The following is a 27,961-nucleotide window of genomic DNA, read 5'->3' on the forward strand; positions in this document are numbered from 1 at the left end:
GTTCTTCACAGTAGCTAAAAGGGAAGCAACCTAAGAGTTCATCGATGGTTGATGAATGGATAAACAGAAGTGGCATATACATACAATAAAACACTATTTAGCTTTAAGAAGAAATGACATTCTGACACATGCTTCAACATCAATTAATTTTGAGGACGTTATGCTGAGTGAATGAAATAAGCCATTCACAGAAAGATAAAAACTGTATGATACAACTTAAATGAGGTATTTAGAGCCATCAGATCCATAGAGACATAATGTAGCTGCATGTGAGCAGAAAATCTGGAGCCGACTTTGCTCTACAGATATGATAAAGGGTTTCCACAACTGTCAGCTTTATTTTTTTTAAAAAGAATTCACATTGCAGACAAAATACATTATACATGTAAGACCAGATATATGGCCTTGTATCTGATTTGGTAGAGTGTATAATTGTGCAGTTGTGTGTTTGTGTGTGTAACACTGTAGGTTGCACCTGTATTTAACAAAGGTATGAGTTCATACTTCCAAACTAGAAAACATGGCTGTGTAGTAGGCTTTCCATTTTCTTTTCCTTATTCATCATTGCTCTTTTCTTTAGTCTACTTCTAGCAGGAAGACTCTTATAAAGTTCTTAGGAACAGCTCATCTCACAGAATGCTATTAGTACATTGTTCAAATATTACAGTTAACATGAGTCAGTGGAGTTAGAGAGATATTAAATATTAATTTAAGACATGTGTTTTATGCTTTAATACCTCACTTTAAGGGAATCACTATAATGTATTCAAATGCCAGCATTTTATACCATTTTATTAAAATATCAAATAGAGGGCACCTGATTGGCTCAGTGGTTCAGCATCTGCCTTTGGCTCAGCTCATGATGCTGAGGTCCTGGGATCAAGTCCCACATCAGGCTCCCTACCAGAAGCCAGCCTCTCCCTCTACTTAGGTCTCTGCCTGTCTCATGAATAAATAAATAAAATCTTTTTAAAAATAAACTATCAAATAGAAAATGAACAGGGAAATATAAGAAACATTTTATATATCTTTTAATATATAACTACCATGTTTTAAGTAAGCAAAACATTTTATGACATTTTTTCTTTACATGAAATACACTTTATAGTGATCAGATGAATGAAATATCTTAATGATTTACTAATGTAATTTATAATATCAAAAACATGGATTCTAATGGCTATTTTTATTGATGCATAATATTTATAATTTAAGATGAACAGTATTTCACTAGCAAAATTACTATAGTATTTATGAATATGAACTGAATATTTATACGCAATAAAAGCATTAATATGGGAATAAATTCAGAAATTTAGAGACTTTGAAAATTATTACAAAATATTCCTTCCACTTAAGTCATCAGCTGTCTGTTTTTATCTTGGGATTTGTAGCATGAAGAATTGCAGCAAGTGGAATTACAGAATCTGAGAAAGAAGTCTAAATTGCCTGGTATATGTACATTTCAAAGATGTTCAAAGGAACATGATTATCCCATCTGCAATTCAGTTTCAAAATCTGAATACAACATACATTATTTGTCACAATTTCTCCTTTAGAATTCTATAAGCTGACAGCCCACACTTTAAGTTCAGAGTCTTCAAAAATATACTTACAGCACAAAAACAAGCTAAAATATTGGAAGATTATAAGGACTGCATTTGTCTCTCTGAACTTTTGTTTTCATAATAATGCTACATTATTACATATATAAACATATTTATGTAGTGTCTGGCATTGGGCAGGAGGCAAGTATTTGTTCAGTGAATGACTAATGATTTGATGTGGTTTAGCTTTGGTTGCTCATATTACAAGGCTTATGTTACAAATTGATAAATAAAGAAGATAAAGAGGGGTAGCCTGGGTGGCTCAGTGGTTTAGTGCTGCCTTTGCCCAGGTTGTGATCCTGGAGACCCAGGATCGAGTCCCACATCAGGCTCCCTGCATGGAGCCTGCTTCTCCTCTGCCTCTGCCTATGTCTCTGCCTCTCTCTCTGTGTCTCTCATGAATAAATAAATAAAATCTTTAAAAAAAATAAAATAAAAAAATTAAAAAAATAAAAAATAAAGAAGATAAAGAGAGATTATTGCATATCATTAATGCAATGCAGCATCTCATGACCTTTATTCTGTAACATGATAGGTACTATGATAGCTTTTAAAATCAGAGGATGGATATTGTTAGCATTCAGAAGTCTAATCGTGGGGGAGGAAGAGACGCTAGGAGTTGAAGATTGGGCAGTGAAGAGACACTGCAGTATTCTGAGTAGGAAGTATTATGATCCTAGATTATGCCAGTGGCATTTGAAATACAAAGAGAGGGATAAATATAAGACATTTTATGAAAAAAAAAATTCTTTTTCTTGTCTAATTACTATGGCTAGGACTGCCACTACTACGTTGAAAGAAGTGACAAAAGTGGGCATCCTTATCTTGTTCTAGATCTTGGAGAAAATTATTTTTCACGATTGAGTATGATGTTTGTTGCAGGATTTTGATATATGGCTTTTATTGTGTTGAGGTAAATCCCTTCTATACCTAATTTTTTGAGAGTCTTTTTTTATGAAAGGGTATTGAATTTTATCACATTCTTTTGCTGCATCTGTTAAGATGATCATGTGATATTTATTCTGAATTCTCTTATATGATTATTGATCTGTATATTTTGAACTATCCTTGCATCCAAAGGTCCCACTTGGTCCTGGAGCATGATCTTTGCAATGTGCTATTGAATTTGGTTTGCTAATATCTTGTTGAGAATTTTTGTATTCATGTTCTTTAGGATATTTGCCTGTAGTTTTGTTTTCTTCTGGTATCTTGGTATCTTTGTCAAGGTGATGCTGGCCTCATAAAATGAATTTGGAAGTGTTTCTTCCTCTTTTTTTTTTTTTTTTTTTTGGAAGAGTTTAAGAATGATTGGTATTAATTCTTTAAATGTTTAGTAGAATTCACTTGTGAAGCTATCTGGTCTTTGGCTTTCATTTTTGAGGGGGCTTTTGATTACTGACAATCTCTTTATTTGTTATTGGTCTGTTAAAGTTTCCTATTTCTTTTCAACTTAGTCTTGGTACATTGTGTTTCCAGAAATTGGTCCATTTCTTCTAGGTTGCTTAATTTGTTGGTGTATAATTGTTCATAGTAGTTCCTTGTAATTTTTTTTGTTGTTGTTGTTATTTCTTTGGCATCAATTGTAATGTCTCTTCTTTCATTTTTAACTTTATTTCTTTGAATCTTTTCTCTTTTTTTCTTCATTAATCTAGCTAAGGGTGTGTCAATTTTATCTTTTCGAAAACTATCTTACTTTTCTCATTTTTTTCTATTTTTCTATATTCTCATTTATTTCTGCTCTTTATTATTTTCTTCCTTCTGCTAACTTTTGGCTTAGTTTGACTTTTTCTAACTCCTGAGTTATAAAGGTTAGGTTGGTTGAGCTCTTCTTTCTTAACATATGTGTTTTCAATATATATTTCCCTCCTAGTATGACTTTTTCTGTATTCCACAGGTTTTGCTCTGTTTTGTTTTTGTTTCATTTGCTTTGAGATATTTTCTAATTGCCTTTTTAAAATTTTTTGTCCCAATGGCTGTTTAATCATGTGTTATTTAATTTCCATGTATTGTGAATTTTTCCATTTTTCTTTTGTTACTGATTTTTATAGCATTTGGCTAATTAACTACAAGAATAAAATATGTTTGTGATTTTTTCACATTAAGCCATAAGAGAATGATGCAACTAGGAAAAAAAAAAAAAAAACAAACAGAAGTCATTGGTTTGCCAGGGGACAAAGGAGAGCAAGAACTGATGGGGTTGGATGGAAGATTTATAATCCACTATATTTTAGGATGAATTCAGTTTATAGGAAGGATACAACCTTCAAATGAAAATGACCACAGATGGAAGCTACACTTAAAAATGTAATTGCTTCTTGAGAAATAAATGTTCAAGAAAATTGCATTTTGTTGAACATGACTTTAATGTAAAGGAAATCTGTAAACTTGCCTTAATCATAGAGAACATTGTAATACTTTTCTTTTGTCCTCATTGTTGGCATTACTTTATACAGATATGAGGGTTTAGGTTGTATGTGGTAGGTTGCATGAGGTTAATATATTGTCCACCACAGAGACTTGCTTTTACTGTCAGAGCTACTATTCTTCAACTTGAAAACTCAATATAAAAGAAGCTGGTCATCAATTTTCTTCATAAATATTAACTGTACTCTCAGCTCTGAAGTACTATCACAAAATAAGAAACTTATGTCAGGAATACACTTTCTAAAATGAGACAACTATAAATTTCTATCTTAACCTAGTGAAAGGAGGTAAAATAAAATGAAATTTTAGCCATCTCCACAAAACCCAGATTTTATAAAATTAAGCTATCCAACTAATGTTTACCACCTTTGAGATGACAGAAGAAATACTAGTTATCTACAGCTTATAAAATAAGATCCGTATGTATGTATATATGCATCCAGCACTCTCACTGGTAACATAAATTTAGTTTGTACAATTTCAGAAGTTTGTAGAGTTACCAAATAAAAATTCATTAGGTAGTGTCTCATTATAGCCTGGGGACTGAGGCTGCAAAGCAAGAGAAAGAGAATATTATCCAGGAAGACAAATGGAACTGCATTATAGCTCCTTAATTCCAAAGAAAATGAATCATTATTCATAATAAATTTATGGGGAAAATATTAACATAATAGTGTGTTTCAAAAGCCTGGTCTGTCTTATTTGACTGGAAACTTAGTTTTCCTCCAGGGCATATTTTATCATTTAAATTCTAGAAAAATGTGATGAACCTGAAATAATATTTGAAATAATAGAACCTAAAATTTATCTTAAATGAGATTAGACTATGCCATTGTTCCTAAAGGTATATGTCTTTTTTTAAACAGCTGTTGGGAAATAAATTTATTATTTCAATATCAATTCTAAAACAACCACTATGTATCTTTTGAGATTAATTGGCTTCTCAAAAATCTCCATCTATGTATTAAAAAAAGAAGAAAGCAAAGATATGCTCTTCATTGTAACTGAAGGTCTGTATCTGAGACAGTTAATACAAATACAAAAGCACACATTCAGAGATGCCTAAGGGATATTTAATAATTTCTGTTTTTTCATGAAATATTAGCTGGGTTTTTATGAGAGGTGATAGGGAAGCCTTGACTAAATATGGAAAGCATCTCATTTGTTTTATCTATATCATATTAACATAGATTTAAAAAAACTTCCACAAGGAAAAATTCAGAGTGAGATAGCACCTGTTATGTATGTTAGCATATTAATATTCAAAAGGGATCCTTGCTTTAGGATAACTTCAAATTCTTGTTTAGCTTCGTATTTACTAACAGAATATTTTACAAGAGGTAGAGTTTAGTGAAATCAAGAAAAATATATATGGTAAACTCTGGAAAAGGAAATGTGTCCTACATATCTCTAAGAAAGTAAGGATTTGTAATATTGGGACACAAAATATGTTTAACCTTTTCTCCTACGATTTCCTCTATATAAAATGATTCATTAAAAATTATTTTATAGGCTTGGATTAGTAATGAGTAAATTATAAAATACCTTATTATGATGATTATTAATAATTTATAAAACCTTAGGATGTAACAGAAGTAATCATATGGCTTGTATTTATATTGCATTTCATATATGTAATATTGAATTACACATAGTACTTCAATATATACAAGAAAAAAGGCAAGTTAAAATAATCTTTCCATCCTTGTCAATTTTCTTTAATTAGACTATTTCAATGTTATCACTTTGACCTAAAAGTTTCTTTACTGCACAGCATTACTGTCAGTGGAATTTTAAGTGTTTTGACTCTGTACTGTAAGTATAGGAAGATCGGATAGTAATTAGGGAGATGATGCCCATAGAGAAAAGAGCAAAAATAGCAGGGGTTAAAAAGTAGTGGCAAAAGGTAATAGAAAAGGGTCTTAGGCCTATTGTCACCTTCCTCACAATCTTCTTTTGTGATGCCACTACTCAAAAGATGCAAGAGCTTCTTTGTTCTCTGTTACAAATGGAGAGAACTCCTGCGTATCAGGAGAAAACAAGTGCTTTGGGGATCCCTGGGTGGCTCAGCAGTTTAGGGCCTGTCTTTGGCCCAAGGCGTGATCCTGGATCCCTGGGATCCAGTCCGATGTCGAGCTTCTGGCATGGAGCCTGCCTCTCCCTCTGCCTGTGTCTCTGCCTCTCTCTCTCTCTCTATCATAAATAAATAAAATCTTAAAAAAGAAAACAAGTGCTTTCTAATTCTTTATTCCCATCCTGAAAAAGCAAAATAAACATACAACTAAAATGATAGATATAAAAAATGGTTTGTCTTTAAAGTTTCTGGAATAGAGTATCTGTTTCAACTTTAATATGTCAGTTATATGTACCCTATTTACTTTAGAACAATATTAAAAAGAAACAAGTAAAATATTAAAGATTTTTTTCATAAAGTTAGATAAAAATAGATAAATTTAGTCATATGTTATTAAGAGTTCTTCATTTTTTAAATGACTTTACCTTTACCAAAGGATAATATCCCCCTGTCTATTTTTAACCTGGTCAATAAAATAAAATCCATGTATAACCCCAGGATATTTTTTCAAGTATAAGCTGAATTTATTCAGCTATCATATATTTTGTCATGGTTGGACTACACTATTAAAGATATATTAAAAATCAAACAGGAAATACTTTCTTTTCTCAAAGTCATTATTTTGAAGAGTGTCATGTTGGTAAAAGTATATTTGAGAGAGAGATGCTGTTATTAGTTATATTTAAATATTCTAAGTATTTGTAGGAATCAATATATTTTAAAGCAAAAAAAAATTTTAATAAAATAGTAACAATGTTTCCAGTAAAGATAAAGTAATAGAGACTAGATTTGCTTTACTGTCTGAAACAACCAAAAAAATGAACCAAATTAATGGAAAATTGTTTTAGAAACACTAGATATCAAGCAATGAAGAGCAGCAATCCATGAGATAAAGTAGCAAATAAATAAGGTGAACCCTATGAACAGCCAAATATACTATCCTGAATGAATTTCTAGGTTGTGCCAAGCAGAGAACCCAGGCAAAACCCAACTGTGTCCCTGAGATGAAGAACTGAAGTTGAGAGTACAGGTAGATCAACAGGTCTAGACCCCCTAAGACAGGCAACCTAAATAGAAATACTTGCACAGAAACAACACTCTATGCAAAATACAGATTAGCTCATGAATGTAAGAAGCTACTTGAAGCTAGAAAGGTTACAGATACTAGATATTATTAAGGATATAGAGTGCTTGGAATTCATATGGAGCCAGGAATATTGTAAATTCTCAATAGCTAAAATAGAAAGCTTCAAGATTAAGAATTGAATAAATATACCAAGACTCCTAGTTGATGAATGGGGAGTAACTAGCCTGAGCTGATGAATGGAGACTAAATAGCCTGAGGCCAAGCATTACACTGGTACTGCCCAATAAACCTTCAAAATAAGACTCAAAGGATTGAGCTTTTCCAGCTAAATTACTGAATTCCAAACAAAACACAAGAACACTTACAGGATTCCAAAACTATTCAACACGAAAGAAAATAAAATTCATGATGTCTGAATCCAATAAAATTTACTAACCATGCAAAACGCAAGAAAATACTCATAATGAAGAGAAAGATAAATCTATAAGCAGACTCTACACTAAAATATATTTTAGTATTAACAGACAAGAACATTACAACAGTTTCTATGAACTGTATTCGGTATATTCAAAAAATTAAGTGGAAACAAATGGAAGTTGCAAACAGTTACACATCTTAGAAATGAAAACTAGAGATAAATACATGAGATAAAAAATTCACTGAATGGTATATTCATAGCAGACAATCCACTGCAGAAGTAAACATTAGTGAACCTAAAGACATCATAACAGAAAGTATTTATAATTAAACACAGAGAGGAAAGATAATTTAAAAAAAAAATGAACAGTGAGTTCAGGAATGAAGTCATGGAACCTAATATGTATAAGTAGATTCCAGAATAAAATTATGGCAAATGGAATTCAATACTATATAAACAGGACATACATCATAACCCATTGGAGGTTATTCCAGTTATACAGGTTTTTTCTTTGTTGTTGTTGTTGTTGTTGTTGTTGTTGTTTGGTATACAGGTTTTAAAACATTCAACAATTAATGTAATTTACCATATTAAGAAACTGAAAAATAAAAACCACATGATTATTGTAATTGATGCAGAAAAAGCATTTGACAAAATATGACAGCCATTTATGTACATCATATTTAATTATTGAGATAAACTGCCCCCTCTAAGATTGGGAGAGTGGCCAAAATATTTGCTTTCACTACATTTGCCTGACATTGCACGATATATTCTAGCTGGTAGAGTAAGGTAAGAAAAACCAATAGAATTATACAGAATGGAAAGAAACAAAAATAAGTTATCTTTATTTGTATGCAACATTCTATGTATCAGTCCAGCTGAATATATAAAAAGCTAGTACATGATAATAGTAAGGTTACAGGATATAAAATCAAAATACAAATATCAATACTATATTGGTAATAAATCATTAGAAACTGAAATCAAAAGAATTATGCAATTTATAATACATCAGAAGAATGAAACTCCTTAGAGATAAACCTGACCAAAAAGCTGCAAGATCTACACCCTTAGGGAAGAGCTAAGTGGTATCATGTAGCACTTGCCCTTCTGTGTCTGGTTTATTTCATTTAGCATATGCTGTTGCATAATATTATCCAGATTCATCCATGTTGCAAATGGTAGGATTTCCTTCTTTTTTAAGGCTAATATTCCATTCTATGTATATTCGGCATTTTCTTTATCTTGGTCATCCACTGATGGACATTTAAGTTTGTTTCTATTTCCTTTTTGGCTATTGTGAATAATGCTGCAATGAACATGAGAGTGCAGAAAGCTCTCTGAGACCGTAATTTCAATTTCAGTTTTTTTTTTTGTTTTGTTTTTTTTGGATATATACCCAGATGTGGGATTTCTGCATAATATGGCAATTATGTTTTTAATTTTTAGAGTAACTTCCATAAAGTTTTCCATAGTGGCTACACGAAGAAATCTATTGTACAGTATAGAGCTTATAGCACTGTCTTGCATACTTAAACATCTACAAAAAGGGTAGCTCTTATGCTGAGTGTTCTTACAGCACAAATGTAATAAAGAGGGTTGAAGGAAGCTTTGGGAGGTGATAGATCTGTTTATGGCATAGATTGTGATGGTAATCTCGTAGATATGCACTTACTTCCAGGAAAAAGAGAAGAGTCAGTGCCATATATCCCATCCTTTCCTTTTTCTGCCATTTCCACTGTGTCCAGAAATTCACTGTCAGGAATAAAGTGATTTCTAACCTAAGAAAGGTAGATGGGACTGTACATCAAGAAGCCATTTTTTTTTCTGGAGGTTCATTTGAATATAGAAATTTCACTTGCTGTGAGGTTGTTTTTATTACTAAAAAGATAAGAAGGGATTAGATGAGATCCAGAAAGGAGGACTTTAAAGGTATTTTCTTCTTTCTTTCCATCACTTGGCTGTATCCTTATGGGAAAGAGATACAAGATCCCTGCTTAAGTTTTCAGGCCAGCTTGCGATCATATGAAAGGAGACATAAATTTGGTCCATGAATTGTTTGTATTTGACAGTAGGTCCATTGTGGTTTCTTTCTCTGAAAACTGAAAATAAGAATTATTTTTTTTCTTTTTCTATATCTCAGTGTCCTGTACTCTAGCTCTGTAGTTATAGGATTTTGTTTTGTATCAGAGAATACTTTAAAACAATGTGATGCTGGACCAAACATCAGATTTTATTGTTAATACTACTAACTGCCCAAAAAAAAGAAAGATTGATTATTTTGATAATTTAAATTTTAATAAATGATCACTAATGATCTATTCATCTTTTTAAAGATATTTACAAAAGAATTTTTTTAATATTTTGAAATATCATTTGGATTAAACACATAATTTAAAAATATGTAAATAAACCAAATATATTCATCCACTTTTAGTAGGCCTTGAAAGTGATTTTTTTTTTTTTTTTTTTGTCAAATGCAGATGTAAAAAAAATACAACTTGGAAACTTTACATTAAATTCTATAAACTAGAAATAACCCGTAAATATTTAACAGTAATTAACTATCTAATGGAATTTTTTTTTAAGATTTTATTTATTTATTCATGATAGACATAGAGAGAGGCAGAGACACAGGCAGAGGGAGAAGCAGGCTCCACACAGGGAGCCCGACACGGGACTCGATCCCAGGACTCCAGGATCGAGCCGTGGGCCAAAGGCAGGCGCTAAACCGCTGAGCCATCCAGGGATCTCCTATCTAATGGAATATTAAAGCAGAACAAAAATGACAAGTTTAGCAGAAAGTATGCCTATGGTACATAGATAGCAATACCCAGAAGAAACCATAATCCAAGTCACCATGACGTTGCTATCATTACAATGTGTCTTATAATTAAACAATAATACCCACCAATGTGTTTCATTTCAGTGCCACTGAAGAACTGGATTTTCTTCTTAGTGATATTCATAGCCACGGATGAGGAACGTGATATTACTTTATTTAAATTCAAAGGCAATCAGGGCCTTATTAATATTCAAAATATATGTTGAAGAGCCAGAATTTGAACATTTGGTTGTGAAAATACCAATTGAAACTATAATTTGGTTTGTTACATAGTTTGAACCTTAAGAAGTAAAACACAAAATGCGTGTGACATATTATGTGACATTAGGTAAACTACTGAATCTACTTACTCTTACATGCAAACATAATTGTAAAATACCTAATTATACCAATTAATTATGGATTCTAAAATATTGCCTTTTGAATAGGACACTGTATGTTCCTTTCATAAAATAGGTACAGTTTTAACTCCCAAGGACTAAGTGTTTGTGTCTGTCTTAATGGTTTTATTACTTTTCATCTCTGATTGATTTAAACTGCAGTGTCCTGATTTTAAAATCTATATAATTTTCACTTGATATTTATAATTTTTATAAACATATTTCATAAAATTATATTAGTAATAAAATCCTTTCCATGAGATACCTAAAATATGTAGAAATCTATATTCAAAATGTTATTTGTACTACTACTAAATCAGATTGTTGCCATTTGCTGACATGATTATTTTCTGACATTCAAGCATTTCATAAATCAATTTGATGTATGCAAATCAAAATTATTGAATTAACATAAACTGTTAGATGTCATACAAAATAAAATGCTAGAATTGGAATAGGGAAATAATTTTCCTCATCATTTAAATTCAGAAAACAGTTAACTTAGGATAAATTACTTTAAAATTTCAATATTACTTTTATTGTCAGTGTAATATTATTTTTAGTTAAAGCTCTTTTTAAAGGACTATAAGATGTCTCCCAATTTTGAAAAATTAAGAGAAAATGAAAAAACTGGTTTGCAAATATTTAATATTCCAAAATTTAAAACCAAACTACAGTAAAGGCTAATCAAATCATTTATATGTCACAAAAACATTTTAATAATAATTATGTTTAAGTGATACATATTGTGAATTTCTTGTCTTTTAAAAAAATTGTTTTAAAGGCCTAAGCATATTGCAGCAGAAATGGTCCATATGCTTTCTTTATAAGGAGTTTCTTAGATTAATACAACATATGTTTACTGAGTACTCTATTTGCAAACTTTTCTGGATTTTTAAAAGATATAAAGATAAAAGAGAGTGCATCTGTTTGCCCTCAATGAGCTCATATATTGTAGAAGAAATTAGTTAAAAGTGTATATAGACATAAATGAAAGATACCTCAATATTGATAAATGCACATAAAATATATGATAACTCATAGATGGGAAGGATAATTTTAGACTGATATTTTCTGCTATCATATATTTTATTTAGGTGATACGGAAAAGTTAATTAAATCTTAAAATCTCCCAAATGCACAGGTGTCTCTATTAATTGGTACCTATCCAACACATCAATACCTGTGAGTGGCTTGATTTTATTCACCAAGAGATAGCAGAGGACATATTGCTTGCTTCCCAGCATTTCTCTGGTAGCAGTAGCATATACACCAACACCACTGTGAGTAACAATAGCAACAACAGCAAAAACATTCAAAACAACAAGATACATGACAGGAAGCATTGTGAATGACAATACAAGCAATACATACTTAATGCCCACACAGATTTTCCTCAGCTTTTTGACTGTTCAGATTTTTTTTCTAGTGTTCTTAAAAGCATCTTGAAAGCACATCTATTCAAAGTTTGCCTGATTGATTTACTTAAAACAAAACAAAACAAACAACAACAACAACAACAACAAAAAAAAACAGCTCTATGAGCTAAAATGTGTACATGCCATAAAAATCATCCATTTCAAAGATGGTCTTTCCTATTTACAGAGCTTTGCCATCATCACCACAACATTATCATAGAACACTTCAGTCACTCTGGATGCGGACCTTACTGCCTAATTAGTTCTTATATTGTCCTTGAACTCCAAATAATGGGCTGGAGTGGGGAATGTTTAAAGCATTTGGAAATGTCCATAAAAGTGTATGTGGGTTTTTTAACACTCTGAAATTCCCACAATCAGAAATCTTTACTAATTAAAGTACTTGTAATAATTTTATCATTGATGGAGTGTGAGTACAGGAGGATATTAAATTTAGAGTTTTCAGTAATACTTCTTTCAAACCATCTGAATGAAAACTTTTGTGTACTTGGTTGACCTTTTGACTAAGTAAGGTTTGGTATTAACTAGGTGAGCACACCTGGCTAAGTAAATTATATTCAAATTATGTTAAACAGTTTGTCTTTAATCAAATATCTTATAGCATAAAGTAGTCTCTTATTAAATAATTCAAAGACAATATTGATTTAAATACTGTGGAGGCCGAGAAAATTAAGGCCATTCCACCTTAAGTTCAGCGTTAGCACAAGTACAGCCATCCCAGACCCCTGTGAATAAGAGCTGAACTTTACCCTACTTCAGTTACAGGAAAAAACAGCGCAATGCCCTTAAAAGCCCCATATCAGAATGTAAACAGAGCTTAAGAAATTCCTCCACCCCTTCTGGAAATCCCCTATAAAATCCAGCTGGAACCCACCTCGGGGTCCAAGTCCCTGCTCCGTGTTGGGTATACTTGGACCCAAGCTCGAGCTTGCTAACAAACCCTCGTGTGCTTGCATCTGTGTCGGCTCCTTGGTGGTTTCTCGGATTTGCAATCTTGGGCACAACAAATACTATTTCAATGAATTACAACATCATTTAGATAGAAAAGCCATTATTACACTAAGTAAAAAGCCGTCTCTAGCATTATTAACATATGTGAGATTGTGGTTGATTTTTTTTTTTTTTTGCCTTTTCTAACACTAAAAAGCAATAATATAAACAGGTACATAACCTATAGTAATAAGAAAAGACAAGTAATATACTTTTTAGATATAATATGTATAATATAAAATTTTCACTCAGGTCATAATTTTCCCTTAATAATTATTTTAAAATATTCCTAATTAAATTGAATCAGCATTCAAAATCTGTCATTATATTTATTAGTAAAGTTTAGCATACTTTTTAAAAAATTTTAAGTTATTTCAAGTTTTATTTAAATTCTAGTTAATGCAGAGGATAAAATGGGTTTAAGGTGTAGAATTTAGTGATTTATCACTTACATATAGTACCCAGTGCTCATCACAACTGCCCTCCTTAATGTCCATCACCCATTTAGCCCAACCCTTACCCATTTAGCCCAACCTCTACCCACCTCCCTCCATCAACCCTCAGTTTGTTCTCAATAGTTAAGAGTCTCAGTCTCAATATTCTCTAATGGTTTCTCTCTCTCCCTCTCTCTCTCTCTCTCTGCTTCTTTTTTCTTCCCTTCCTCCATGTCCATCTGTTTTGTTTCTTAAACTCCACAAATGAGTGAAATCATGTAGTATTTTTCTTTCTCTGACTTATTTTGCTTAACATAATACACTCTAGCTCCATCCATGTTGTTGCAAATGGCAAAATTTCATTCTTTTTAATGGATGAGTTATATTCCATTGTGTGTATGTGTGTGTGTGTGTGTGTGTATGTGTGTGTGTGTGTATCCCACCTCTTCTTTATCCATTTATCAGTTGATGGACATTTGTGCTCTTTCCATAATTTTGCTATTGTTGATAATGCTGGTGTAAATGTCAGGGTGCATGTGCCCCTTTGAATCTGTATTTTTTTTTATTTTATTTTTTTGGGTAAATACCTGGTAGCACAATTGATGGGTCATACAGTAATTCTATTTCTAACATTTTGAGGAATTTCCTTACTGTTTTCCAGAATGGCTGCACCAGTATAAGAGAGTTCCTTTTCTACACATCCTCAACAACATCTGTTTCTTACATTAATTTTAGCCATTCTGACAGGTGTGAAGTACCATCTCATCATGGTTATGATTTGTATTTCCCTGATGATGAGTGACATTGAGAATCTTTTCATGTGTCTGTTAGCCATCTGGATGTCTTTGGAGAAATGTCTGTCCATGTCTTTTGCCTATTTCTTAACTGAATTATGTATTTTGGGGTTGCTGAGTTTCATAACTTCTTTGTAGATTTTGGATAGTAACCCTTCCTCAGATATGTCATTTGCAAATATTTTCTCCATTATGTAGGTTGTTTTTTAGTTTGGTTGATTGTTTCCTTTGCTCTGGAGAAGCTTTTTATCTTGATGAAGGCCCAATCGGCTGATGTCAATAGGTTGCTGCTTATGTTCTCCTCTAGATGCCTTTCATCCATTTTGAATTTATTTCTGTGAATGGTGTAAGAAAGGGATGCAATTTCATTCTGCATGTTGCTGTCCAATTTGCCAACATAATTTGTTGAATATACTGTCTTTTTTACATTGGATATTCTCTTCTGCTTTGTTGAAGATTCCTTGATGATATAGCTGTAGGTCCGTTTCTGGGTTTTCTATACTGTTCACTGATCTGTATGTCTGTTTTTTTGTGATAAAGCTTGAAGTCCAGAATTGTGATGCCTGCAGCTTTGTTTTTCAAGATTGCCTTGGCTATTCAGGGTCTTTTGACTTTCCATATAAATTTTAGGATTGTTTGTTCTAGCTCTGTGAAAAATGCTGGTGGTATTTTGATAGAGATTGCATTAAATATGTAAATTGCTTTAGATGGATTAGACATCAAACAATACTTCTCCTTCTAATCTATGAACATAGAATATTTTTCCTTTGTGTCATCTTCAGTGCCTTTCAGAAGTATTCAATACCTTACAGAGTAGATTTTACTTCTTTGGTTAGGTTTATTCCTAGGTATCTTATTGTTTTGGTGAAGTTGTAAATGGGATCTGTCCCTTGATTTCCCTTTCTGTTGATTCATTATTGGTGTATAGAAATGCAACAGCATTCTGTATGTTGATTTTTGTATCCTATAACTTTCTTGAATTCAGTTATCAGTTTTAGCAATTTTTTGGTGGAGTTTGCGGGTTTTCTACTTAGAGTATCACATTGTCTGCAAATAGTGAAAGTTTGACTTCTTCATTGCCAATTTGAATATCTTTTATTTATTCTTCTGTTGTTGTTGTCTGCTTGCTGAGGCTAGGACTGCCACTACTATATTAAATAGTAATGATGAGAGTGAACATCCCTGTGTTGTTCCTGTCCAGAGAGGAAAAGTTTTCCTTCACTGAGAGTGATATTAGTTGTGGGTCCTTTGTATGTAGCCTTCGAGATGTTGAGATATGTTCCATCTGTCCCTTCTTTGTTGTTGTTTTTTTTTTCTATAAATCAGGAATGAATGCTGTATTTTAGAAAATGCTTTTTCTGCATCTATTAGAGGATCCTATGGTTCTTATCTTTTCTTTTATTAATGTATGGTATCACTTTGATTGATTTGCAAATACTGAACCACCTTGCAGCCCAGGAATAAATCTCACTTGATTGTAGTGAATGATTCTTTTAATATACTTTTGGAATCAATTTGCTATCATCTTGCTGAGAAATTTTGTATCCATGTTCATCAGGGATATTGGCCTGTAATTAACTTTTTTTGGGGGGGGGCGGGGGTGTTGTTTTGGAATCAAAATAATGCTGGCCTTGGAGGAGTCTGGAAGTTCTCCTTCCTTTTCTATTTTTTTGGAAGAGTTTGAGAAGAATAGGTATTAACTCTTCTTTAAATGTCTGGTAGTGGGAGTCCCTGGGTGGCTCAGTGGTTTAGTGCCTGCCTTCTGCCCAGTGCGTGGTCCTGGGGTCCTGGGATTGAGTACCACATCGGGCTCCCTGCATGGCGCCTGCTTCTCCCTCTGCCTGTGTCTGTGCCTCTCTCTCTCTCTGTGTGTCTCTCATGAATAAATAAATAAAATCTTTAAAAAAGATAAATAAATGTCTGGTAGAATTCCACTGGGAAGCCATCTGGCCCTCGATTTTTGTTTGTTGGGAGATTATTGATTACTGATTCAATTTCTTTGCTGGTTGTGGGTCCATTCAAATTTTCTATTTCTTTCTGTCTCCACTTTGGTAGTTTGTATGTTTCTAGGAATTTGTCCACTTCTTCCAGATTGCCCAATTTGTTGGCATATAATTTTTCAGAATCTCTTAGAATTGTTCGTATTTCTGTGTGTTGGTTTTGATCTCTCCTCTTTCATTCATGATTTCACTTATTTAGGTCCTTTCTCTTTTCTTTATGATACTCATCTGGTTAGGAGTTTATCCATTTTATTAATTCTTTCAGAGAATCAGCTCTTAGTTTTCACTAAGCTGTTCTACTGTTTGTTTTGTTTTTGCTCTAATCTTTATTTTTATTTTTGCTCTAATCTTTATTATTTGCCTTCTGCTAATTTTAGGTTTATTTGCTATTTCTTTTCTAGCTTTTTTAGGTGTAAGGTTAGGCTATGTATTTAAGACTTTTCTCACTTCTTGAGGTAGGCCCGTATTGCAATGTACTTCTCTCTTAGGACCACATTTACTGTGTCCAGAGGTTTTGATCTGTCATGTTTTCATGTTCATTTGTTTCCATGTATATTTTCATTTCTTCTTTAATTTCCTAGTTAATCCATTCATTATTTAGTAGGATGTTCTTCAACCTCCATATAGTTTTGGTCTTTGTGAATTTTTTCTTGGGTTGACTTTAAATTTCATAGTGGTATAGTCTGAAAATATGCATGATATGATCCCAGGCTATTTGTCCTTATTGAGGGCTGATTTGTGACTCAGTATGTGATCTATTCTGGAGAATATTCTATCTGTATTTGAAAAGAATGTGTATCCTGCTGCTTTTGGATGAAGTGTTCTGAATATATCTGTTATATATCTGTTCTGAATATATCATCTGGCCCAGTGTGTCATTCAAAATCATTGTTTCTTTGTTGATTTTCAGCCTAGATGATCTGTTCATGGCTGTAAATGAGGTATTAAAGTCCCCTACTATTATTGTATTATTATTTTTACATCTGCAATGACCCTATTTCCAAGTAAGCAAACATTCTGAGGTATTTGGGATTAAGACTTCAGCATATGAATTTTTAAGGGACACAATTCAACCCATAACAATGTTTATGTATAGATTTCAAAGGATTGTTTAGGTATCCAGCAATGTCATCTTCCAATAATGAGATTTTAACTTCTTCCTTTACATTTCATGCCTTTTATTTCTTTTTCTTATCTAACTGTATGACTAGGATCTCCAGTATAATATGGAATAGAAGTGGTGAAGGTCCATACAGGTGTCTTCTTTATCTTAGCAGAAAACATTAAATATTTTACCATTAAGTTCAATGTTAGACTCAGGTTTTTTTTCATAGATGTCCCTGGTTTTTCACATAGATGTCCCAGGTGAATGAAATACCTTGAATTCCTAATTTGATAAGATTTTTTAACATAGTTTATATTGAATTTTTCAAATACTTACATATACGGCAATGATCATACACTATTTCTATGTTATTCTGTTATACAGTTAATTTTTTAACTTCTGAACCAAGCTTGTATTCCACGGATAAATACACTGGGTTTTATATATTATGTTATTACTAGGATGCTGACTTTGATTTGATAATTTGTAAAGGATTTTGGTGCCTATGTTCATAAAGATAATGTCTTTATCAGGCATTACTCTGAGGGTAATAATGGGATAAACAAAATGATTTGAAAAGAGTTCTGGCCTCTTCTTTTTTTTTTTTTTTTTTTAAGGATTTGTGTGAAATTGGTATAATTTCTTCCATTTGTCATTGATTAAACTTACTATTGAAGCTGTCTTGGTGTAGAATTTTGGTAGAAGTTTTTTTTTAACTAAAAGAGTAGTCTTTTTTTTCTTAAAAGATTTTATTTATTTATTCATGAGAGACACAGAGAGGGGGGATAGGGAGGCAGAGACACAGGCAAAGGAAGAAGCAGGCTCCATGCAGGGAGCCCGATGTGGGACTTGATCTCGGGACTCCAGTATTGTCCTGAGCCGAAGGAAGATGCTAAACTGCTGAGCCACCCAGGGATCCTAAAAGAGCAGTCTTTAATAGATACAAGGATATTGAAATTATCTGTTCAATTTCCTATTTCAATTTTGTTTGCTTTTATTTTTATTTACCTAAAAAGGTAAATAGTCTTTGTTAGAAAGGTCTTCAAAATATTTCCCTACATTTCTTTTAACAACTGATGGAATTTTGGTATTATCTTTCATTTAATACAATGGTCAGTCTCTTTATTTTTTATTTCCAAACAGCCTTACTAAGAGTTTATAAATGTAATTAAAGTCTCAAAACCAAGGTTTTTACATTATTGGTTTTCCTGACCTGATATCTGTTGTATTGCTTTACCCCTTCACTTTGTGGTTATTTGTGTGTAATATGCTCTTCTGTTTCTAGCATCTGAAGTGGAATGTCTCTTTTTATCACTGATAAATAATAGATTTTACCTTTTGGAGTAGACGTCTATTGCAATGCATTTCCTTGTAATCACTGCTTTAGCTGCAATCTATAAATTTTAATATATATTTTCATTTTCAACAAGCTCAAAATATTTCTATTTTCCTTTGTGATTCCTTTTTTGGTTCTTGTAGTATTTGGAGGGGTGCTGTTTAATTTCAAAACATTTTAGGATTTGCAGATATCTAATTTATAATTTGATACTGTTATTGTTGGAAAACTTATTCTGTATGACTTTGTTACTTTTAACAAGTATAGACATTTGTCTTTTGGCTCAGCTAATTGACTGTATTGATTAAGATTCCATATGCACTTGGAAATCATATGCATTATGTAGTTGTTGGGTATAATAATTTACAAACATCAATTTTATGGAACCAGTCTAAGTGTTTATCAATGGATGACTAAAGAAAATGTGGTGTGTGTGTAAAATGTAGTATTCAGCTATGAGAAAGAAGGAAATCCTGCCACTTGTGATAACATGATGGACCTTGAGATTATGATGGTGAGATAAGTCATAGAAAGAAATACTGTATGATATCACTTACATATAAAATATTACCAGATGCTTCAGAGTGGAAAAATACAAGAGATGTTGTGGGTTTGTTGTTGTTGTTGTTGTTGTTGTTTAAGATTTCATTTATTTATTTATGAGAGACACAGTGAGAGAGAGGCAGAAACATAGAGAGAGAAGCAGGCTCCATGCAGAGAGCCTGATGTGGGACTCAATCCTGGGACTCCAGGATCACACCCTAGGCCGAAGGTAGGGACTCAGCCACTGAGCCACCCAGGCCTCCCAAGAGATGTTGTTTAAGGGTAAAAATCTGGGATCCCTGGGTGGCGCAGCGGTTTGGCGCCTGCCTTTGGCCCAGGGCGCGATCCTGGAGACCCGGGATCAAATCCCACGTCGGGCTCTCCTGGTACATGGAGCCTGCTTCTCCCTCTGCCTATGTCTCTGCTTCTCTCTCTCTCTCTCTCTCTCTCTCTCTCTGTGACTATCATAAAAAAAATAAAAATAAGGGTAAAAATCTGCAACTAGCAGATAAATTCTGGAGATCTAATGTGAAGTATAGTCAAATATAGGCAACAGTATTTTAATATAATAAAAAAATTGGTGATGAAATAGATAAAGTGATAGAGGTGCTATCATATAAAATATATCAATTTTGTCAAATTTATTGCCAATATACTTCTAATCACAACCTTACTAAGTTCTTCTATTACTTACTGAGGAAGGGGTGTTAAAATATCCAATTATGATTATAGGTATATATACATCTTTCTTTGATTCTGTTCATATTTTCTGCCTTTTGAAGTTCTTGCTTTAGATACCTATTCATTTAGGGTTTTTTGGTGAATTAATTATTTTATCATTATGGAATGTCTCTTTTTATCACTGATAGTACTGTCATGAAACCTACAGTATCATATACTAATGTAGCTATCCTAGCTTGTCTTATGCTTATTATGATGGTTAATTTCTTTGTCAACTTGACTGGGTTATGAGGTGCCCAGACATTTTGTCATATATTATTCCTGATGTGTCTGTGAGGATGTTGCTGGATGAGATTAATAAATTAATAGAATGAGTAAAGCAGATTGCTTCAAAATGTGGCCCTCAATTATATGAAGGCCTAAATAGAACAAAAAGGCTGACCTTCCTCCTTCCTAACTGTCTTTGAGTTGGGACATTGTTTTTTCTTTCCTCTTTTTTTTTTTTTTTTTAAGATTTTATTTATTTAGAGAGAGTGGGCATGAGTCAGGAGAGCAGCAGAGGGAGAGGGAAAGCAAGAATCTCAAGCAGTCTCCATGCTGAGTATAGAGCACCTTGTGGGGTTCAATCTCATGACTCTGAAATCATGACCTGAGCTTAAATCAAGAGTCAAGTGCTTGGGATCCCTGGGTGGCGCAGCGGTTTGGCGCCTGCCCTTGGCCCAGGGCGCGATCCTGGAGACCCGGGATTGAATCCCACGTCAGGCTCCCGGTGCATGGAGCCTGCTTCTCCCTCTGCCTGTGTCTCTGTCTCTCTCTCTCTCTGTGTGACTATCATAAATAAATAAAAATTTAAAAAAAAAAAAAAGAGTCAAGTGCTTAACCAACTGATGCACCCAGGTGTTCCTTCCTGCCTTCTTTCAGACTGGAACTATATCATTGGGTCTTCCTGGTCTCCAGTTTGCCAACTGCAGATCCTTGGACTTTGTCAACTTTTATAATCATGTGAGTCAATTCCTTATAATATGTATGTCAAGTATATGTTGAAAGTATGTATGTGTCCCTTTGGTTCTTTTCTCCAGGGAACCCTAATCTGTTAGTCCATTCAGGCAGTTATAACAATGATCTATACTGGGTGGCATATATAACAAACCTTTTTTTTTTCCTCTCTCTCTCTCACTGTATTGGAGTCTGGGACATCCAAACAAAGGTATTGGCAGATTCCCTGCCTGGTGAATGCCCACTTCCTAATTCATAAATGGTCTTTTCCCCATTGTGTCCTCACATGGCAGAAGGGGAAAAGGCCTTCTGTATATGGACAGCAATGTTATTCATGAAGGATCCTTCCTCAGGACCTAATTACATCCCAAAGTTTCACTTCTCAATACCATCATATTGGGGATTACAATTAAAACATGAATTTTGGTGAGACACAATCATTCAGTCTATAGCACTATCTTATATTATTTTACTTCCAGCTTCTCTGTTTTCACACACACAAAATATAAATGTTCTCTGTTAAAAGTCCTGGTATTTTTCTCCCTATGTCATAATCTGTGCCCATTACAGCAAATGTTTAGCTGTTTTAAAATAAATAAGGACTGACACTATTAAGTCAACCATGTTAGCTTTTGTTGTGTATTTTTCCCATTTGTGTTTTGTTCCTTTACTTATTATGTTCCTAACTTATTTTAGGTGTTTGAATAATTTCCTAGTGTTCTATTTTATATTCTCTGTCTTTTTGTTTTAAGAATTTATTTATTTATTCATGAGAGACACAGAGAGAAGGCAGAGACATAGGCAGAGAGAGAAGCAGGCTCCCACAGGGAGCCCAATGCAGAACTCAATCCCAAAACTCCGGGGTCATGCCTTAAGCCAAAGGCAGACACTCAACCATTGAGCCTCCCAGGTATCCCTTTTTCTCTGTCTTTTTAGCTATATTTATTTTATGTTAATATGAATTGTTCTAAAGATTTAAATATTCATCTTGCACTTCTAATTTTAAATGAGTAATAAAATAGTCTGATTATAAACTTCATTTATGTTTTATGTTGTTTTCATCATTTGTTTTACTTTTAAAATGGTGGTATTTTGCTAAAGTAGTAAGTTTCCTTTGAAAAAAATATAAAATACTTTTTAAGTATATATAATCACCCTTTATTCTGAATCTTAAGGTTTCAATGTGATATCATCACTTTTTTTCCCTGAAAAACTTTTCATACTATATATGGATATATATGTCTTCTGGAGACAGTATCTCTCATTTTTGTGTTTCTGAAAATGTAATTTTTCTTTCATATAGAAGAGAATTTCTGCTCTATGTAGAATTCTGAGTTAACAATCTCTTTATCCTCAAACATTCTTATTGAGAAGTCATTCATCTGTCCTATGATTGTATCTCTTTATCTAATATGACCATCCTTAATGTAACTTTTTAAGTTACTCTTTATCTTTCTTATTCACAAGTGTGACTACAATATGATTTATTATGGTTTTACCTGAATTTATCCTGCTTAGGATTCCTTTGGTTCTTGGGTTTGAAGATTAATTTCTTTGATTAATTTTGTAAAATATTAGTCATTATCTTCTCCTTGTGGCATTCCAGATATATTTTATATTTTATTTAATGTTCAAAAGTCTCAGATTCTCTGTTACATTTTCTTAATTTTCTTATTTTACTTTTATTTATAATGATCTTTCTTCTAATTCATGGCCTCTTTGTTGTCTTCAATCTACTACTTTTAAAACCATCATATGAATTCATAATTTCTGATATATGATTTTTCATAGGTAGCATTTTCATTTATTTAGGGGGACAGTTTCATTTATCTTTGATGAAATTTCCCATCTGTTAATTTATGTTTTACTTGTTTAACATTTATCACACTTACTTGAAAGTCTCATTTGGGTATTTGTGAGTCTGCTTTTATTGACTGCTTTTTCCCTTAATCATGTATAACACTTTCTTTCCTTATATCATCACTTAAGTAATATTTATCTTCAAGAATGACACATTAGTATTATCATGCCACAGCTCTAGGCAGAGAGCTGAGTTAAAGTTAATCTGAAGTGATTTAGGCTTAAACTTTCTTGCAGGTTTAATTGGATTAATTGTCCTACTAGTAGTCAATACTTTGAAGTTGTGAATTATGGCATTTCCTGAGAGGGATCTGAGATCTTAGAACCATTAAGACTCTAGAGAGTTCTTTTTGCTTTATAGATCAGGTGCCAGCTTTGCAAATTATGGTGAATTCTTCTATTTTACAACTTAGTTATCAGGTTTCATAGCACTAGGGAATTTTCTTTGCTTTCTATCCTTATTCTAATTTTTCTATATCTTGTTAGATTTCATTATCCTGTGGCACTGCCCACAGACTTGGGAGATTTACTACAGTGCCCTCAGTGGAGAGTCTCAGAAATATTTTTGTTTTGCTCATAGGCTCTACCACCATCTTATATATTCAAGTATTTCATGATTTCGGGACACCTGGGTGGCTTAGCGATTGAGCATCTGCCTTCGGCCCAGGGCATGATCCCAGAGTTCTGGGATCGAGTCCCACATCAGGCTCCTTGCATGGAGCCTGCATCTCCCTCTGCCTGTGTCTCTGCCTTCTCTCTATGTCTCTTGTGAATAAATAAATAAAATCTTTTTTTTTTAAGTCTTTCATGATTTCTCTGTTCTCTCTGCTTCTCACCACTCCTACTATACCTACATGCACACCTTTCTGGTGTATCAGCAGTACATCTTCATGCCCATTCATGCTTCTACAACACCTCAAAGTTAATGGCTCATGTAATTAAGTTCCATGGATCATACAAAAGATTCAAACATTATTCAAACCATTAAGAGAGTCCATTGCTGACACACAGCCACTCTTTTTGAAATCAGCTTTTACTCATTATCTGGTATCTGAAATTCATGAAGGGCTCTGATTCTCTTCCTTTAAAATGACACTTTGTTTCATCCAAAACCACTTTGCCTTAATATTTTGGTCTCCTAACAACTTTTGCATTTTGCATAGTATACAGAATCATGGAAATAGCTTTAGCACTTCACTTCTCCTAAAATAGTATTCAAATTCTCAAGGAGGATAACTCTTTTTTCTCAAGTGCCTCCCCACCACACACACATAATTTTCTCTTTAGAGGGTAAAAAAAAAAATAAGGTGAAATACTGAACTGATAAAGAGGAAAGACCATGAACACTTATAGGTGAATTTCTGTTTATCTTCTGCATTATAATCTTTTGTATATGCTGCTCTATATATGGCCTAAACTTTCTACTACATTTTTCCCTGCTGTTTGAGTATATAATTATATATAACTACTTGTCTATAATCATTTCCCCTTTTAAAATGTGATCTCATTTATGGTAAACAATATATCTCTGTCTTTTGTGTAAGTACAAGCCATTTCACAGTGTTTTACACTTAGTAAGTGATAGACACTTGCTTGCTGAACAGAACTTCATTGAATTACTTGTGTAGTTTGAGGAGCTATAAACATAAAGGTAGAAAGTATTGTGGTATCAGGTGGTAGATAGATAGCATCGAAGCTATCTGCTAAATCCTTTTTGTTACATTTTCCTTTTTTTGTTGTTGCTCTATAATTGTTTCCCTTCAAATTTCCAGATGTTGTATTTAATCCTAGTATGCTTTCAGTTGGAGATTATACCTCATATTAAGTGAGAAGTGATTATATATGAAAGGAATTAGATAAGGAGCTGCAGCTCAGAAAATAGAGCAATATTGAGATGTGTAAAAAAAAACATTGAGAATAGAAATAAATATGTGTATAATGTAACACTGTGTTGATAAGAAGTGAATATTAAATAGGAGAAAATACGACTAAGGGTTGTACATGGTTCTCATTTTTTAGAGTAATTACTGAAATTTAATATTGCTAGCCAAGAGTTCCAATATATAGGTAACATCTTTTTATTATAATTTTACATGTAAATGTCAAAGTATAGTACCAGCTATTGTTCTCAGAATAACCAAAATGCAGGGAATTATTCCAGGGGCATATTTTTAAAAGTCATCTGTTAACACTTCTGATAATTTTTTTATGAATGCATTTACGATAAAATGCTACTGCTAATTTATTTGTTGTATGCCAGAAGTGTGTGTTTTATGAAAGTATGTGTGCTTGTGTATATTCTGAACATTTGTGCATTCCTCAAACTAAGGCAAAGATCCATGTTAAGATCAGGCTTTTAAGAATCTGATTAATGGAATAGTGGAAGACTAGAAAACAAAATCTGACTTGGTTCAATAATTCCTGAATTAGATGACTTGTGCCCAATATGTAGTACAGTTTAAAAGTTGAGAATTTAAACTTTCAGAAGATGTACTCTAACACTGTTGGGAACTCACTCTAGGAAATATAGTGGCAGGAGAAGTATTCTATGGGGAAAAAAATAACCACTCTTGTAATATTAATTATGAACAGTCAGGGACTAAAGTGGACATTGGAGTGAGAGAAATTTGCCTGCATGTTTTAGGGCCTAAAATAAAAACTGAAAAGAAATTTGGAGAAGTCTAGTGACAGGGACTAAAGTGGACCCCACAACAAGGAGGAAAAGAAGAACCCTCACATTATGTTTGGACTGGTAGACTCTAAAAAAAAAACTGTTATTTTAAATATTTTATTTATTTAGTTGAGATTTATTTAGTTATTACATTAGTTTCAGCACAAGTGAGGTGTAGGGGCAGACAGAGGGGGAGGCAGACTTCCCAATGAGCAGGGAGCCTGATACGGGGCTCAGTCCTGGGATTATGACTTGAGCTGAAGGCAGATCCTTAACCAGTGAGTCACCCAGGCGCCCTAAAAGAAATTATTTTTAATAGCAGCTTTTCAGTACTCTCCATTTGAATTTGCCCTAATCAGAAAACATTTGGAAAGCTTTCTACATGTCATAGCCTAGACTTACTCGTACTAGGATTGATTATGTAATAATGTTTCCCCTCAAGTCCGAAGGAGAGAAGCAGAAGAAATCATCTATAGGAAAATAGCTATATCCAATAAAATATCAGTGGGCCGTGGGTGTTCACCATCAGAGATAGCCACCAGCAGGCCTAGAAGATGTAATTTAAAGACCTAGAGGCTTGTCCAGAGGTAGATGGTTGGGGATTCACTGATTTTAGGATAGGCCCAAGAATGTGATTTTCTCACAGGTTGCCAGTAAGGCTTTATTACATAATAGCTTGTGTACTTAAAAGAAATTGTATTTAAGTAAGGCCAGTGACATATGGGTTAGATAATTAAAAGAGACAGGAAAGTGATAAAGCAGATACATGAAAAGGTATACAAAGTTCTTTTCAATCCTTGTAATTAGAGATCCATATTAGGAAATAAGGAACTTGCACAAGGTCAATACAGCAAGAGGCTGCAGGGACTGGAATTTGAACCATATGACCTGTGCTCTATTGCTTTTGGCAGGAGTGAGGCACAAAAATCCTAGAACTGGATAAGGCTCATTCTCTACTTGATAATCTGTCTTCTATTTTACAGCAACCTATTTTTCAGGATCCCTGTTTTCATTCTGTTCCAGTTTACTTTCTCATCTTTCATATGGTTCTAATCCCAAGACTTTGAAATTCTTGAAGGTAAACTCTGCAGTTTGGCAAGCTGATTTTAATTGTTGAATACACATTCAGGCATTTGAATCTGGAATAGAGTCATTTACTACAGTAAAAATTCAATAAGGATTTCAGGATGGCAACTTTAGTGGCTTCCTAAACTCACCTTATTACATGGACACAATTTATCTACAGATATATACAGAACAATTTCCTCTAAAAACCCAAAAATCAGCTGAGTAGATCATCCACATTGGGCAAATGAGGGGAAAAAAACCACATTGAAGCGGGTAAAAGAGGTTGAGACAAAAATCTCATCATAAACCCTAACCCATAATTAGATAAAAATGTTGAGCTTCTAAGAAGTGAAAGATGTGAACCCCCATGTAGCCGCCCAACTTTTAGGATTTATACCTGAGAGATCAACCTCCAAGTCATCTATTTTGAAAGCCCAAGGGTCTTGTAGTGAACTAAGAATCATTTCTTAAGGGTTTATGCATGTAGATCAGGTGCCCCAAGACCCCATACAGAGACAACTAACTGAAAAGTTCCCAAGACTTTCTATAAAAGCTATTTTTTACATCATAATACTTAACCTGAAGTCACCATCTTTGCTGTCTCTCTCACTCCACCTTGAGAAAAGAGTTGGTATACTCATGTGGCACCTGGATTTTCATGATTGCCACCAGGGAACACGTCAAGATTGCCTGGCTCTGGTAGCTAGTGGTGCTCATGTTCATGGATTCAGTGGGGCAGTAGCAAAAACATAAACAGGTCTTTAAATTCTTTTCTCAGTATAATTAACAAATATATAATGTTACATTAGTTTCAGGTAAATATAGTGATTCAACAATTCTATACATTGCTCAGTGGTCATCAGAATAAGTATTTTCTTAATCCCCTTCACTTCTTTCACCCACGTCCTAGAACTTCCTTCTGGTAAACATCTTCACAGTCTATATTTGAATGTTCTTTTTTTCTCTTTTTTTTGCCCTTTGTTCCTTTGTCTAATTTCTTAAATTACACATGAATGAAATCATACACTATTTGTCTTTTTCTGACTGACTATTTCATGTAGCATTATACCCTCTTGATCCATCCACATTGTTGCGAATGTAAAGATTTCTTTCCTGTTTATGGCTAATATATATGTACACTATATACACTACCTCTTTTTTATCCATTTATCGATGGTTAGAAACTAGAGTTTCCTTAATTTGGCT

At 33.3% G+C, this 27,961-nt stretch overlaps 1 long non-coding RNA gene across 5 annotated transcripts in view; it reads left to right on the plus strand.

Moving 5' to 3' along the window:
* Nucleotides 1–27,961, plus strand: part of LOC102153856 — a 174,561-nt gene that overhangs the window by 83,125 nt on the left and 63,475 nt on the right. For 4 of the 5 annotated variants that reach the window (XR_005371196.1, XR_005371193.1, XR_005371195.1 and 1 more), the window contains exon 2: nt 21,082–21,162. The exons of the other annotated variant lie outside the window; for it this stretch is intronic. This is a non-coding gene — a long non-coding RNA (uncharacterized LOC102153856). The remainder of the gene's footprint in view (nt 1–21,081; nt 21,163–27,961) is intronic. 5 annotated transcript variants of the gene reach the window in all.

This window comes from Canis lupus, chromosome 16 (genome assembly GCF_011100685.1).
Source record: "Canis lupus familiaris isolate Mischka breed German Shepherd chromosome 16, alternate assembly UU_Cfam_GSD_1.0, whole genome shotgun sequence".
NCBI classification, from domain to species: Eukaryota; Metazoa; Chordata; class Mammalia; order Carnivora; family Canidae; genus Canis; species Canis lupus.